The sequence below is a fragment of the Neophocaena asiaeorientalis genome, unplaced genomic scaffold, assembly GCF_003031525.2.
Source record: "Neophocaena asiaeorientalis asiaeorientalis breed wild unplaced genomic scaffold, Neophocaena_asiaeorientalis_V1.1 scaffold130, whole genome shotgun sequence".
Taxonomy (NCBI): Eukaryota; Metazoa; Chordata; class Mammalia; order Artiodactyla; family Phocoenidae; genus Neophocaena; species Neophocaena asiaeorientalis.
Genome location: NW_020173397.1, coordinates 406,263 through 419,668, shown reverse-complemented (window position 1 = coordinate 419,668; position 13,406 = coordinate 406,263). Strand labels below are relative to the sequence as shown.

At 38.0% G+C, this 13,406-nt stretch overlaps 1 long non-coding RNA gene across 1 annotated transcript; it reads left to right on the top strand.

Annotated features, from left to right (window-relative positions):
• Nucleotides 1–321: 321 nt before the first annotated feature.
• LOC112400971 (uncharacterized) lies at nt 322–7,277 on the top strand. The gene is made up of 3 exons (XR_003003496.1): nt 322–403; nt 2,363–2,453; nt 6,931–7,277. It is a non-coding gene; the product is annotated as an uncharacterized LOC112400971 (long non-coding RNA).
• The last annotated feature ends 6,129 nt before the right edge of the window (nt 7,278–13,406 follow it).

The following is a 13,406-nucleotide window of genomic DNA, read 5'->3' as shown; positions in this document are numbered from 1 at the left end:
AAAAAAAAAAAAAAAAAGATAGCAGAGAGGCTAAGAGATTTCAAGTTAGACGTCCCCGAGTGTGAATTCTACTGTGACCCTCTTCTAGCTCTAGAACCTTGAGGAAATTACTTAAACTTTCTGAGCTTTACTACTAGTTTCCTCATCTGTATCTTTTTCAGGACTATCTATCAAGCATCTTCCTGTTCTCTATGCTTGGACGTATCAATGAATAAATTAGACAAGAGCCTTTGCCTGCGTGCTCCTTCTTGCGTGTTCTCTCCCTCCTTACACTCTCGTATGGAAACAGATGTTATAAATAAATTCTATGCTTTGTCACAAGTTGATGGGCGCTACGGGATAAGGAAAAGGATGTGAAGCTCACTGAAGAGGCTTGGGTTGGGAGTGCTGGAGGAGTGTACAGGTAGGTTTTGTTTTTAAATAGGGTAGTCAGGGTGGATTTTATAAGTTGACATTTGAGCAAAGACTTGAAGTGAGGGAGTTGTCAGAATGTATGAGGGGGAGACCACTCCCTGGGAGCAAGAACAACCAGTCCCAAAACTCTAAGGCAGAAATATGCCGGGCAGCTTGGAGGAATATCAAGGAGGCCACCCTGGCTGACTTAGTCAGTGGGGAGGAAGAGACAGCAGGAGGACTGGAGGTCAGATATGTGATGGGATGGATTGGGTAAGTCCTGGGAGGCCATCACATGCATTGTGTCTTTTACTCTAAATGTAGGCAGCCAGGGGCAGGATTTTAGCCGAGGTGTGGCATGAACTGTCTCTTGTTTGAAAAGCATAACTCTATCTGTGGTCTTGAGGATGTGGGGAGAGAGTGGAGTCAGGGAGAATCCCGGGAGGCCACTACAGGATCCTCGAGGTCTATGTTGGTGGCCTGCACCAGGCTGCTAGCGGTTGGTAGTTCTCAGAAGTGGCACATTGGGAAGGTTGTAACAGCATTTTGTGGTAGATTGAATGCAAGAATGGAAAGGAAGAGGGGGTCAAGGGTGGATTCGAGATTTAGGGCCTGGGGAACTGGAAAGGTGTGGTTACTGTCACCTAAGATGGAAAAAGTTTGGGGTAGAGCATGTTTGGGGGATTAAAGACCAGTTTTGGAGGTATAAGATTTGAGATGTTTTCTTGACATCCAAGTAGAGATGCTGAGTACACAGTTGGTTACACAAGTCTGCAGTTCTGAAGAAAGGTCTAAACTAGAGATACATGTTCATAAAATGGAGATATTAAGAATAATTACATGGAAGCGCTATTTTAAAGATAAAATGAAGTAATGCAATTAGCACTCTGTCTTCTCAAAACATTTAATAACTATTAGCTAAAATAATTACCTGAAATGAAAAAATACCTATAGTTTGTTTTGTTGTTTGCAGTAGAAGTGAATAAAATGTCACAATTATTTTAATAGTATTTGTGACACAGTAGTTTTAGTTAAGACACCATGACTACAAACATTTACAATAAACCTTTCAGTCTCCTACTTTTCACTCTGATAGGGTACTTGGAACCATATTTTGTAAGGTTTAAGTTAGTTGTCATAGGGTACCTCTTTAATTAGAAGTAATTCTGAACTGTCTAGTTCCATGCAGTTTTATATACATATATGTATAATTATTATTTTATGATTTATCAAACTCAGTTGAAAATTTGTATCACTGATATACATTAGAATTTAAGCATTTACCCAGGTATTCAAGGAAAAAAATGTACTTGTAATTTCCATAGAGGTACTTACTTTCACATCTTCCCTTCACTTTGCAATTGAAAAACATGGCGGGGGAAATATTATCTAACTGGTCTTTGAGTCCCCCTTAGCTATCTGCAAGTCCTTAAACAGCCTTTGTGGCTTAACCAAAATTCTTTTCCATCTTCATTCCGCTAACAGATATTGGTCTAAGCATGTACTTATAGTAAAAAATGCATGACCACGTTGTCTCTACACATCTATAATTTTATGTTAACACTATCATTATGTAAGCTATACTTTAGTTGTAATTATAACAGATTTTATGTCAACACACATCCATTTCTAGTGTTCATGTGGTGTTCAAGGGGAGAGCAGCACGTCGTAAATTTTATCAAAATATAACATCTGAAGAATAGAACAGAGGGTAATTGTGTAATTCTGTATTCACTCTAATTAAGTTCAGTGGAGTTGGCATAATAGAATTAAGATGAAAAAAAAAAGACATTGAGGTACCATGGCTCCCTCTCCTTAACACACCCTTTTCGTATCCGAGAGCAGAGACTCAGCACCTTTCTGTACAGAAATGGAGACAGGAAGAGGCCAGAGGATGAATGACAGGCACGAATGAGGTGGAACTTTGTAGAGCAACATGGAAATGAAATACTTCTTTTGTATTTGGTAGGTGGGGAAAATGTACCAGCGTGTATGCCTACTGGGACCACGTTTTCCAGAACAGTTAGGCCCAGTGTCGACTATGCTGTCCCACCTTCCTCGTAAGTAGGAACATGCTGTTACTTGAATCTTTGCTTCCTGTTTCTTGATAGCTGGTTGAGAAGATTATCACAGGAACTGCATCTTGTTAGCAAATACACTGTTTTGAAATGATTGACACTCACTGAAGAGTGGCAACTCCAAGCTTGCTCTCTCTTGATCTTGGACTATTCAAGTCTGGAGTGCAGGAGTGGGTTATGGGGAAAGACCATTGGAATTCTTGCGTCTTCAGCATAATGGTTATAGCGTAATGGTTAGGAGTGTAGGTGCTGGTTCAAATTTCTGCTTTCCACTTGCTAACCATATGAGCTTGGGCAATTTACCTGATTACCTGCACCTCAATACTCCTTAACACCGGCACTACCCCCGTCATCTTTGCCTTTATTGTCACTACACTCGCCTGCCGTACTGAGAACTTTCTGTGTGCCAGGCACCAAATTTAGCCCTGCGTATGCACTATATCATGTAGTTCTCACACTCAGGTGGGAGACATTATCATCATCCCCAATTTTCAGATAAAGACGCTGAGGTGTTGGAAAGGTAAGAAACTTGACCCACAGCAAGAGATGGAACCAGAGTATTCAAACCCTTCTCTCTGACCTCAAGAACCCTCAAATATTAGCATACTATTACATCCTGGTAAGAAAATCTGCTTCCAGCCACTCTGGTGAGAGTAGAAATGATTCTCAGTCCCCACATTCCTCTATTGCCCATGCCACCCTAGCCTCAGGACTAGGGGGGAAAGGAAGTGATCGCTTCAAAGAGCAGCCAAAGGGAACCTACTCCCTTCTGCCTTTTCGTAATCAACTAACCAATCTTTTATTTCCTTCTTAAGAATCCCCACATGTTCCTTTTGATACTTAGCTTGGCCTTTTAGAATTCTGACATTCTGTACATGACTCATCCACTGTATTTCATGTTAATTTATTGAGGTCAAGTATAGGGTCTTACTCATCCTGAAGTCCAGTTATCCCCTGTCGCATCTAACTCTGTGTTATATATATATATATATATATGAACAATTGTTATATATGTGTATGTTTACTTGTTCATATATATGAATGATTTAAAATTGAAGCTATATATATACACACACACATGTATATATGTATATTTAAATTTTGGCTTCTGTTAGCAAGTAGTAAATTAAATTATTAGCAGATCCATACTGCAGGGAAATAACCAATCAGATTTCATTCAATAGCTTGCTTTTTTGTAGATTTATGGTTGTGATTTTATATCTGCAGGTATGTTTGCTGAAGGAAATATTTCTACCACTTTACACAAAATTAAATTCATTTAATACCAGTGCGGCATGTCTCAAATGTCTTAATACAGTTTTAATCTTGAATCGCATTAGAAGTATGAAATTAAAAACATACCCGAAAATCATTTGAAGATATAATTACTTTCATTTCCCATATACTTTTGAGACTTTTGAAAAATAAGTATTTAGTTGTACTTATCTGTTTCTGTCTCTCTAAGGATAGCAAACACTGAAACAATTTTTTTTTAAAAGTCAATATTAAAAATATATTGTCCAAGATGATCAAAACTAAGGAAGTGGCAAAGAAATTCAAAAATTTAAACTTTCAAAGGGTGCTTTTTTTGTGAGTGTGGAGTAGTTGTTCTTCTGAAGGAATTAATCTTTTTTAAAATTTAATTAACTTATTTTTTATTGAAGTATACTTGGTTTACAGCGTTGTGTTAATTACTGCTGTACAGCAAAGTGACTCTGTTATACATATGTATATACATTCTTTTTCATATTCTTTTCCATTATGGTTTATCACGGGATACTGAATATAGTTCCCTGTGCTATATAGTAGGACCTTGTTGTTTAGCCAATCTATATATACCAGTTTGCATCTGCTAATCCCAAACTCACAGTTCATCCCTCTCCCACCTGCTTCCCCCTTGGCAGCCACCAGTCTATTCTCTATGTCTCTGATTCTGTTTCTGTTTCATAGATAGGTTCATTTGTGTCATATTTTAGATTCCACATATAAGTGGTATCATGGTATTTGTCTTTCTCTTTCTGACTTACTTTGCTTAGTGTGATAATCTCTAGTTGCATCCATGTTGCTGCTGCAAGTGGCATTAGTTCATTCTTTTTTTATGGCTGAGTAGTATTTCATTGTATATATGTACCACATCGTCTTTATCCATTCATCTGTTGATGGACATTTAGGTTGTTTCCATGTCTTGGCTATTGTGAATATTGCTGCTGTGAGTATCACGGTGAATGTGTCTTTTTGAATTATAGTTTTGTCTGGATATATGCCCAAGAGTGGGATTGCTGGATCATATGGTAGGTCTACTTTTAGTTTTCTGAGGAACCTCCATACTGTTTTCCACAGTGGCTGCACCAACTTACGTTCCCACCAACAGTGTTGTAGGAGGGTTCCCTTTTCTCCACACCCTCTCCAGCATATGTTATTTGTAGACTTTTTAATGATGGCCATTCTGACTGGTGTGAGGTGGTACCTCATGGTAGTTTTGATTTGCATTTCTTTACGAATTGGCAGTGTTGAGCATCTTTTCATGTGCCTATTGGCCATCTGTATTTCTTCTTTGCAGAAATGTCTCTTTAAGTCTTCTGCCCATTTTTTTGATTGGGTTATTTGCTTTTATTGTCATCAAGTTGTATGAGCTGCTTGTATAGTTTGGAAATTAAGCCCTTGCTGGTTGCATCATTTGCAAATATTTTCTCCCATTCTGTAGGTTGTCTTTTCATTTTGTTTATGGTTTCCTTTGCTGTGCAAAAGCTTGTAAGTTTGATTCGGTCCCCTTTGTTTATTTTCATTTTTATTTCTATTGTCTTGAGAGACTGACCTAAGAAAACATTGGTATGATTTATGTCAGAGAATATTTTGCCTATGTTCTCTTCTAGAAGTTTTATGGTGTCATGTCTTATGTTTAAGTCTTTAAGACATTTTGAGTTTATTTTCGTGTATGGTGAAAGGATGTGTTCTAACTTCACTGGTTTATATAAGGCTGTCCAGCTTTACCAACACCACTTGCAGAAGAGACTGTCTTTTTCCTATTATATATTCTTGCCTCCTTTGTCAAAGATTAATTGTCAAAGATTAACTGAGGTGTGTGGATTTATTTCTGGGCTCTGTATTCTGTTCCATTGATCCATATGTCTGTTTTTGTGCCAATACCACGCTGTTTTGATTACTGTGACTTTGGAGTACTGTCTGAGTCTGGGGTGGCTATGCCTCCAACGTTGTTCTTTTTCTTCAGGATTGCTTTGGCAATTCTGGGTCTTTTATGGTTCCGTATGAATTTTAGGATTATTTGTTCTAATTGCGTGAAAAATGTCATGGGTAATTTGATAGGGATCACATTAAATCTGTAGATTGCTTTGGGTAGTATGAGCGTTTTAACAATATTAATTCCTCCAACCCAAGAACATGAGATGTCTTTCCATTTCTTTGAATCATCTTTACTTTCCTTTATTAATGTTTTACAGTTCTCAGCATATAAGTTTTTGCTTTCTTGGTGAGGTTTATCCCCAAGTATTTTATTTTTGGGGTTGTGATTTTAAAAGGCATTGTTTTTTTACGTTCCCTTTCTGATATTTCATTGTTGGTATAAGGAAATGCAACCAGTTTCTGTATGTTAATCTTGTGTTCTGCTCGCTGAATTCATTTATCAGTTGTAGTAGTTTTCATGTAGAGTCTTTAGGGTTTTCTATATATAGTATCATACCATCTGCATATAATGACAATTTTACCTCTTCCTGAAGGAATTAATCTTGAAGTTCTACTAAGACTTTTGGGATACCTGTTTTAATGAGCCACTACTTCCTGCCTGAGATTGCACTATGCACTAGAGATTCTAGAATTAGCATAATAAAACTAATAATGCAAACAACAACAACAGATCTTCACAAACCTTCCTTGCAAGGAAGTAAAGTCCACTGGAAAAACAGACAAGTGAAACACACATTCCAAATGGCAGTGATTCTCAAACATTTATGTGCTGAAAAATCATGACAAGCATGATAACCAGGGCAATTACTAGACCCCTTCTCCAGCTGACCAGGTGTAAAGTCCTGTAACTCTATTTTTGGTGAATGCCTCCAGGAGAGTCTGAGACAGATGTTCTCAGTTGTCGTCAACCTTTAGTGTGCATCAGATTTGCCTGAGAATATTGTTAAAACACAGATTGCTGGGCTCCAGTGCCAGAGTTCCAACCAGTTCCCAGGTGTGGCTGATATTGCTGGCCCAGGGACCGCATTTTGAGAACCACCTTTCAAAACTCCACAGTATGCGATTGTGTGTGTTGTGAATGAGACGGGTCCAGAGAACCAAAGGAGGGCAAAGGGACTCTGCCCTAAATTAGCCAAAGGTAACAATAGCAGCTAGAATTGATTGACCCAAGAAAAAAATTTAAGAACTTTACCTGCATTTGCTCATTTAATCCTTTCAGTAAGGTACATAGGTGCTACTTAGTGTTCCTGTTTTACAGGGGTGTCCAGAGAAGGTAACTACTTTGCCCACATCCTAAACCAGTAAGTAACAGGTTAAGAATTCAAGTCTAGGAAGTCTGATTCCAGAGCCCACACCTCTACCCTTTCTGCACATAGAGAGGAGTAAAGGGTTGTCAGTGAAGCCTTCCTGGGGGCCCTGGCCTCTGAGTGTAGCTAGAAGGATGAGTGGACATAAAGATCATTATTTGTGTGTGGTGGGAGTAGGGGAGGAAGTATCAGGGCTTCCAGAAGAACCCGCCCTCCCCATACATCTGCTATAAGCAAGTCTGATGATCAGGAGTCCGGAACACGAGTATGACTGTGGGATACTGAGAAGGGTTCTAGAACCCTGAGGTTAGATTTCTGGATCAGTTAGTAGGTAACAGAAAGTGAATGAGTGATTTACCTTACTTTCCACGGGTAGCAGGAAGTTTGGAAATAGTCCCTCTGGCGTTAGTCCAGCTGCTGAAGGGCATCACCAGGGGACTGGGTTGCTCAGCTCTTCCAGCTTCCACATCTCTAGTACGTCCACATAGCTTCAAAGTGACCCCAGAATCTCCAATAGTGTTCCAACAATTTGGGCAGGAAAAAAGAAAAGGAAAAAAAAAAAAAGAAATTAAGAAAAAAAAGGCAGTGTCTAAAGCAGAGAGCAAATTTTTTACCACAGATGGTCAGCAGACTTGCACTTAGATCTCATCAGCTCGGATTTTAAACTGGCCACCTTAGCCTTAAGGATAATGGGGTCTCCTAAACCAGGGCTCTGATAGTAAGGAATAAGGAGAGAGTGGTACTGATTAGCAGTGCCTGCTGTCCCAAACAAATATTATCCCCAAACTACTTTTTTTATCCTATATTTTACTTTAAAGAATGGAGGGGAAACATTATGTATCTGTAAATAGCCTTTTAGAAAGGGTACAATTTTATAATTATACAACCCCCCTGGAGGGCTCCTTTCTTCTAAAATCTCTTTAAAAACTGTTCAAGGTTAAGGACATTTTTATCTTAATTTAGTAACTTGCAGTCGATTATCTTGGAATGACATCCTCTCTCTGCAGATGTTCTGTCAGACTTTAGAAAATTCTAGAAGTGGACAGAGAAGTGTTATGGTACATGCATTTGCAATATGCACGTCTTTGAAATGAAATCCATTTAGGGACCAAAAGGCATTTCATGTCTTTGCTGTACATTTTCACATATTTGCCTTTCCAGAATTCCTTTGAGCAAATCTGTTAGATGTAACCCATCCGTTTCTCCCATCTGAATTCTTTATTACTAAACATTCTTCAGTATGCTCTCACTCCCCTCTGTCAAAGGCGTTTCTCTGGGTCCTCACCCTTCTCATCTCATATGTGAATGCGTATCTTAAACTGAAGCAACAGTCTGCTATGACTTCTCCATAACTTGAAGAACCCGTCTTTGTGGGAAAAAAAGTAGACTTACTAACTTAAAAGGTAAAATGCGCGCAATGTTTCTGAGAATCAAAAACTAAGGTAAAAACATAAGCAATGGAAAAAGCTTACAGTTGATCCTTTTCGAATACTTTATTTTACAGAGAAGGCAACTGAAGTTTAAAGAAAAAATGCATTAGTTAAACACTAAATAATAAACCTTAAACCTCAGTGGAGCAACACATGGACAGTTCATTTCTCACTCACTCAGGAGTGCAGTATGGACTTTGGTGGTCTGAGGGTCAGTTTTCTGCTCAGTTATTCAGGGACCCACCACCTTCATCAAGTGGCTCTACGTTTTTCCTGAAAAGGAAAGGAGAGAGGAAGCTGCAAGCTACAATTATCAACTCGTTATCCTTCAGACAAACTCTTCAGGTCACCTCTGGTCACATTCTTTGGGATAGAACCATACCCAGATGCAAGCGGAGATGGTGAATCTTGTTCCTATCTTGGTCCTAGTGATGCCTCTACAGGCTGGAGGAGCTAATTAAAGTGTAGTCAACAGCTCTTGTTTCTGCCACAATGAGTGATTAGCCTAAGACTGTGGATTAATTATGTGTGTGTGTGTCATATATACATATAATACACACAAACGTATATATGTGTGTGTATATATACATTTTTTAGCATGAGTTGACACATGGGGCTTCTGCCTTATCAAAAGAGTACAAGCTGCCTCTCGTTGCTCTTTCCTAATTGAAGTTGACTACTACTATCTATTCCCTTCATTTTGCTACCTCCCCCCCGCCTTTCAGTATTATATGAAAATTCTGAAGGAAATAATTTCAAAGTTTCCAGTGCTTTTAAAGGTAATAGAATACTCAGACCTTAACAATTTTCCTGTGTGAAACTTTTGCCAGACTAAAATAGTTAACTTATGAAAAGTAAATTTAGATTGATACAAAAGAGAATAAGCTGATTTTTTATTTTACACAAATACCCTGAGCCAGGGTGGACAATAAATGGAAAACTGGAGGAATTTAGATCCTTTTGTTGTAAATTAAATTTTTTTTTTTGCGGTACACGGGCCTCTCACCGCCATGGCCTCTCCCGCTGCGGAGCACAGGCTCCGGACGCGCAGGCCCAGCGGCCATGGCCCACGGGCCCAGACACTCCGCGGCATGTGGGATCCTCCCCTGACCGGGGCACGAACCCGTGTCCCCTGCATCAGCAGGCGGACTCTCAACCACTGAGCCACCAGGGAAGCCCAAATTTAAATATTTTTAATTGTAAAAATAATACAGACTCATTGCAGAAACTCCAAAATTGAAAGGATTTAAAGAAAAAAGGAAAAATAACTCAAAATCCCATTTCTGATAAATCATCTCTGTAACATTTTTGAGGGTATCTTTGGAAACTTTTTTGTGACGGGGTGCATATAAATACAATGCAAGTATAAAATACCTTTAATTATTATATCCAACTACAAAACAGTTCTATAACATTTTTATTTAGTAATATAAGTATGATTACTCATCACCTAATAAAAATCTGCAGCATCATTTTTAATGGTTGAACAGCATTCTATTATTTATTTAACCAGTCCCTACTGTTCAACATTTAGATAATTCCTGTTTTGCTTTGCTAAACAATGAGACAAGCATCCTTGTTCATATGTCTTTGAGCATTTGTTTATTTCCTTAGAATGGACTTCTAGAACTTGAATGGCTGGTTGTCAGTTCTGGTACATACTGACATATTGTCTTCCAGAAAGGTTACCGTGCTTTTTATTTCTACCAAGAATTTAACATCCAGTGTGGTTTTTTACACACACTCATCGGTACCAGTGTTATCAATATCAATACCAGTATTATCAAGTTTTTTAAAACTTTGTCATTCTAGTCAGTAAAATATGACACCTGAATTATTTTATTTGTATTTCTTTGATTAATAATAGCAAGGTTGAACATATTTTCATATCTTTATTGGCTGTTAATAGTTTTTAGTTTGTGACTTTATGACATCCATTTTTCATCGATGTATAACAACCTTTTATATATCAATGTGTTTGTTATAAATGCAAGTTTCTTCTATTCATTTATTAATTTTTATTTTGTGTGTGTTGAACTTCTTTAATATTGTCATCTATTCAAAAACCGTTTAATGAACACAACAAATATGGAAAATCAGTCATTCTCCTGCATTTTGTAATCAATTTATTTCCTTTTGGGCAGTATGGAAATGTAAATCCTTATTTCATCTTATGGTTGGAAAGAATCTAATCCTTCAGAAAGGGATTATAGTCTCCATGATGCAGTAATGGGAGATTTTATAGGGTAGGCGGGGTCTACGGAAGAAAAGACCCTAAATCACACTCCATTGGTGGTTGCCTTATTTATAAAAATGGCATTTGAGGTTGTGTGACTGCCATCGGGTAAGCAAAATTAATTTTTAGCATGAAGTACTCCTATCAGCAAGAACAGCCTAGGATAGGCTAGCAGTAAGAAGTGAGGGGTTATGGGATTGGGGCATAGCCTCTGTTTCCTCCAATGCAGCTGGAAATTTAAACTCTGGGGCTCCTGCTTGATCCAATCAGCCCAGCTAGTATGTGTTGCCAGGTAGGGTGAATAGACCCAGAAGTCCAAGAGCTCATCCTTGGTCCCCTCTGGAAATGAGCAGAGAATACTGTGTCAAGCAGAGGTGATCAGTCCATGGTCTGGAGACTTGGATCTCCCCGCATACTCCTTAAAGTCAGGGTGAGACAAAATGCCAATACAAATTATATTGATGACAGTATCAGTGAGGTGACATTGAGTCCTTTGACCCAACGTGTGTCTGCAGTGTGCCATCCATTAGTAAATGGGCAAAGCCATTTGACAGATCTATCTGATAGAATGAATGAATCTGACACTCATATTTTGAAAACCTGAAACTGTATCCATTTGTCAAGAACAGTGGCTATTTTTCATGCCCAGTACAAATGTGGGAAAGGCATTATTCCCACATTATAAAGGGGGTAAAGACCTCCAACTTGAGGAGACTCTGGGTTGAGAGATGAGAGATTTACAGGTACTGTGTTTATCCTACAGGGTACCACAGGGGCTTTTATGTTCTGTAGCAAGAATTTGCACCTTATACCCTTGTAGTTAGAAGTAAAGCATACCACATAACTAATATCTAGTAAGCATTAGAGTTAGAATAAATACCATTTATTTAACGTTTCCTTTGTGTTAAGCATTTTACAGTTACAACATATGGATGGATACTATATTGTAATGGTTAAGAGTGTAGTTTTTTGTGCTAGATGATCCTGGATTGGAATCTCATCTTTATTACCTCTTTTTTTTCTGTTTTATTGGTATAATTGACAAAATTGTAACATAGTCAAAGAGTATATCATGATGATTTGATATACATATGCATTGCGAAAGGATCCTTCCCATCACGTTAATTAATATATCTAACAGCTCATGACACCTTTTTCCTTTTTTTCTTTTTTTGGTGAGAACGCTTAAGTTCTATTCTCTCAGAAAATGTTAGTTATACAGTACAGTATTATTGACTGTAGTAGCTATGTTATACAGTAGATCCTCAGACCTTATTCATCCTGCAGCTGAAAGTTTGTACCCTTTTACCAGTCTTCCCCTCTTTTCCCCACCCACACCCCAGACCCTGGCAACCAGTTTTCTACTCTCTGTTTCTATGAGTGTGGCTTTTTTTCTTTTTAGTTTCCATATATAAATGGTATCATTCGTATTTATCTTGTCTGGCTTATTTCATTAACATAGTGCACTCCTGTTTCATCTATATTGTCACAAATGAAAGGATCTCCTTCATTTTTTAAGGCTGAATAATATTCCATTACCTCTTAAATTAGTGACTTTTGGTACATTGTTTACACTTTCTAAGCCTCAAGGTTTCTTTTCTTCTGTAAAAAAAATATATATATATACTAACAGGTTATTTTCTGATATGTGAAATGTTTGTTGAATCAACAAATAATTAGTTGAGATCATAAATGACACTTAGCACTGTATTAACATTTATTAATGTTATTAATAAATGTTATTAATACTCTCCCTGTAATTTATTTATTAATACTCTCCCTGTTAATTTCTACAATAAATTGTATAATAAGTAACAATAATAGTAGTACTACTAGTAGTTTTAGAAAATGCATAGGATGTGCCAGGCATTATATACTGTACTACCCTCCTTCGTGTGTACCACAAGTTACATGTGGATATCATCTTCCACATTTTTTCCTTTAGAGAAAATTGAAGCTCAGCAAGATTGAGTAGCTTGCTCCAGATGTGACCTGAGGTCTGAATCACTGCACATATAGGTTCTTAATGACTCCATGTCTTTAATTCCACATCTGCATTTGTTTGTTGTTGTTGATCGGTCGTGATGATGGTGATGGTAGCATCAGTAGCATTTATCAGTGTTTCCTGGGTGAGAGGCACTTCATCCTAATGACCTTTTATCCCCATGACGACCCTGTGAGGTAGGAAATACTGTTTCAGCATCTTCAGGGTTTGTTTGTTTGTTTGTTTTTTATCAGGAATTTACCCTAGATCGCAGTTGGGTGGTAGAACGACCAGAACTGGACACTAGCCTTTCCTGAATTCCCAGAGTGTGATCTTAGCAGTTGTATCACCTGATGCAGAGCCATGTAAATGTTGCCAAAGCAATGAAGCGTGTACCTATTTCTAACAGATTCTAACTCAGAAGCTCTGGGGTTAAGTGCAGAGCAGTTGAGTGTGATTGTCTTTACAGACAGTAGATAACTTAAGAGAAGTTGTTTAAAAGTATATTTGCATATTGCACTACACTGTCATATCTGTGATTGGTTAGCTATTGAGTAACTAACACAAATCCCAATCCCATCTCTAATCTCATTCGTCTCTTGTATGATATTTGACCTGATTGAGGCAGATTTTTTTTGTTCTTTCCCACAAACACACATTGAACATCCAAAACATGCTTACCATTTGTGAGCATATTTTCTTAGTTATTTAGGAGTTGAGTAAGAGTGAGAGGGAAGGGCTTCCCTGGTGGCGCAGTGGTTGAGAGTCCGCCTGCCG